The 3,154-nt window shown below is 40.0% G+C and overlaps 1 long non-coding RNA gene across 1 annotated transcript; it reads left to right on the top strand.

The window, feature by feature from the left end:
- Positions 1–354: 354 nt before the first annotated feature.
- Positions 355–2,686, top strand: LOC129308339 (uncharacterized). The gene is made up of 3 exons (XR_008592585.1): positions 355–520; positions 1,498–2,194; positions 2,283–2,686. It is a non-coding gene; the product is annotated as an uncharacterized LOC129308339 (long non-coding RNA).
- The last annotated feature ends 468 nt before the right edge of the window (positions 2,687–3,154 follow it).

Below are 3,154 nucleotides of genomic sequence, written 5' to 3'. Positions count from 1 at the left end.
CCCACGCCCTTCAATTTCTTTAATCGTTAAGAGTTTCAATTTTTCCATAGATCCCTTACTCAACGTCGCTCGACTCCCTTAGTTCATCTTCTCAGTCACGTCCTTCCTTCCTTCCTTCCTTTCCATGATTCATTGTAATTTCAATTTCTCTATAGATCTCTTTAACCATTTTCACCTCGCTCCCGTGTCGTGCTTCAATTCCAGGCAAGCTTTGTCATTTCACTTCTTGACCTTCTGGCAATCTGCTTCATTCTGGTTTGTCAAATCATTATTGTTAATGACCATTCTTTGATTATAACATCAAATCAAAGTTCTTGTTTTCAGGAAGTAGTCTAAATTACCTTTTTTACAATTTTCTGAAGTCAAACCGTCATGTTTTTCACAGCAGACGTGAGGATTTTCATAAGCTTTCCTCATCTCATTGGTTTTTATCTTTTAACTTCTCTTTTAATGGTTCAGAACCGAAACACTTTGCCTTCTATCGGTGCTCTGTCGGCAATTTCTTCTGCAGTCTCCCAAGGTGATGTGAAACTTTATTCGACTTCTACTATTCTTCTGTTGCTCTTCCTCTACTTTGTTAGTTCATAGTATATGGTTGGTAGTAGTGAAACCCAACTTTTGAATAATTTGTACTTTCTATTTTATAATTGTGAAACCTACCTTTTAGCACTTGCTTTTTAGGTGAGCATGCCAATATATTGATGATAACCAGTTCCTTCTAAACCACCCTGGTGCAGTGCCCATCACCGCGGCTCAAGTATATGCTGCTGCTTTTATATGTGCCCATTATTCTCATAAATCCCTGGATGCATATAAAATAAAGTATGTCGCATTATATTCCATTTAACTAACTAATTATGACTTCTTCATATAGAAACTTGAAGTCACGCTGGGTGCAAATTCATGTTGATAGATTGATATGATTTCCAGTAATTATAATTATAAATAGCTTGAGAGAATTGCAATCACATACTGCCACGAATGGGCTTGATTATAAGGGGCTTGACCCTGTAGGGGTCCAGAATCAAATTACTAATGATGGGTTACTAGGGAATGTTGAGTCAACTAAGAAAGTTGAGGCTTACGACTGTTCACTTGAGGAGGACATGCAAGCCCAAGTGCCTACCATGCCAACGGTGCTACGTAGAAGCAGCCGCTCAAGGAGAATCATGTGGAAGTTGAGAAAGGTTAGGGAGGGATAGGGAAGTTATATAAAGAGGCTGAGGATTTGTTAGAGTGTGTTCTTTTTGAGTGATTGATTCTTCTTTGTTATCCCACAAGTTTTCTCCCTTCTGTAATTCTCCTCTCTTTCTTCTGTTTTCTCCTCTCTGTGACTGAACTTCTCATAAATAATACCTTGAGCTGGATGATATTCTATTGTTTTTGTTATTTTAATTGCATGAGATGTGACAGAATGTGCTTTTGTCGAGAGTTAAATCACTGCCATGGTAGAAAATACATGTTTATGCGAGCTAACCAATGACGTGAAGAATTTAGGTAGTGACCTCCAGAGCATACGGGAATGTGTAGAACGATTGGAGAATGCTAACAATGCTCGGATGGAATGCTTGGAGATAGCTTATGGAGATTTGGCATGACATCTTTCCCTGCAAAAGGATGCGATGGACGTTCTTGCAGACATACTGCTTATAGCTCCCAACCCGAGAATTGAGAAGATAAAAACGCATCTGGAAGTTTTGAAGTAGATGACGGACAATTTGAATCGTAACAATCCACTAGGCACTGGTTTTGGCAAAAATTCTTTATCAAATCATAACCAAAATTATGGCACTCCTCAACACCAGGTAAAAATAGATTTTTCGCATTTTGATGGAGCTGACCCAGCTTGATATTTCATGCAGAACAATATTTTTCCCTCTATGCAATGACGGACCCACAACATATTATCATGGCTTCGGTGCATATGGAGGGAGCCGCAATGCCATGGTTCCAAATGATGTTAAAGTTAAAACATATAACTACCTGGGCAAGTCTCACTAGGGCAGTGGAGATACAGTTCAAACTAGCCCAATTTGAACACCCTCATTCACAGTTGTTCAAATTTACCCAGACGGATATGCTGGAGGCATATCATCAGCAATTTATGACCCTGGCCAACTGTATAGAAGGAATTTTAGATGAGGCATTACTGGATTGTTTTGTAGGAGGGCTTAAGCCTGAGCTAAGAAGGGAGGTGATTGCTCAAACTCCTGATGATTTGTTGCAAGCTATTGGTTTTGTGAGATTGTTTAATGACAAGTTGACCTCAATGCCTTTTTCAGATAAAGGGAAAGCGGTGATGACTGAAATTAGTGGAATGATGCCGTTGAGCGTAAGATTGCTCACTACAGTGCCTGCTTCATCTCACACCAGTCACATTAATTCAATGCCATCAAAGAACTCATCGATGTTGCCCTTGCTACCTACGCCCAATATGAAGCCATTAGTTCCAGTTCGCAAAATAAATCCGGTTGAGATGCAAATCAGATGTGAGAAAGGTTTATCTTATACGTGTGATGAGAAATTCACATCGACTCACAAGTATGCCAATTGTCAATTCATGTGGTTGCAGATTGATGAAGAGTAAGACGTCCCAAAACTACCTCTTCCACCCTAAAAAGACCCACCAAGGGACGTAACGGCCACATGCCATCATATTTCTTTGTAGGCTTATAACGGAACAGGGGGTAATACTACCATTCATTTTTCCAGTCAAATTAATGGAGCCACGGTGCAAGTTTTGCTTGACGATGGCATTTCTGATAGCTTTGTACATCCACGAATAGTAGATCATCTCAACCTACCCGTGGAGCCAGTTCATCTAATACGGGTCTTTGTAGGGAATGGGCAAGTTATGAGGGGTATGGGCCTGGTTCGAGTATTACCCATAACCATTAATGGACATATGATCCACATTTTAGCTTGTGTTAGAGACAACAGGGTTAGATGTTGTAATTGGGTCTTCATGGCTGGCTACATGGGGGCCCCATGTAGCAGATTATAGCAATGCTTCAATTAAATTCTTAGACTAGAGAACTTTGTGACTTTGAATGCACTTTCTCAAGCCCCTTGTACAATGGCCCAATTCCATCAATTCCATCATTTATAAGATGCGGGAGCTGTCAACTCTGTATTTTTTCTTCAACTAAGGTCC

Source organism: Prosopis cineraria, unplaced genomic scaffold (genome assembly GCF_029017545.1).
Source record: "Prosopis cineraria cultivar Desert tree isolate PC_DT_omini unplaced genomic scaffold, ASM2901754v1 PC4, whole genome shotgun sequence".
NCBI lineage: Eukaryota > Viridiplantae > Streptophyta > Magnoliopsida > Fabales > Fabaceae > Prosopis > Prosopis cineraria.
Note: the sequence above shows the minus strand (reverse complement) of the source record. Positions and strands in the feature narration are given on the sequence as shown.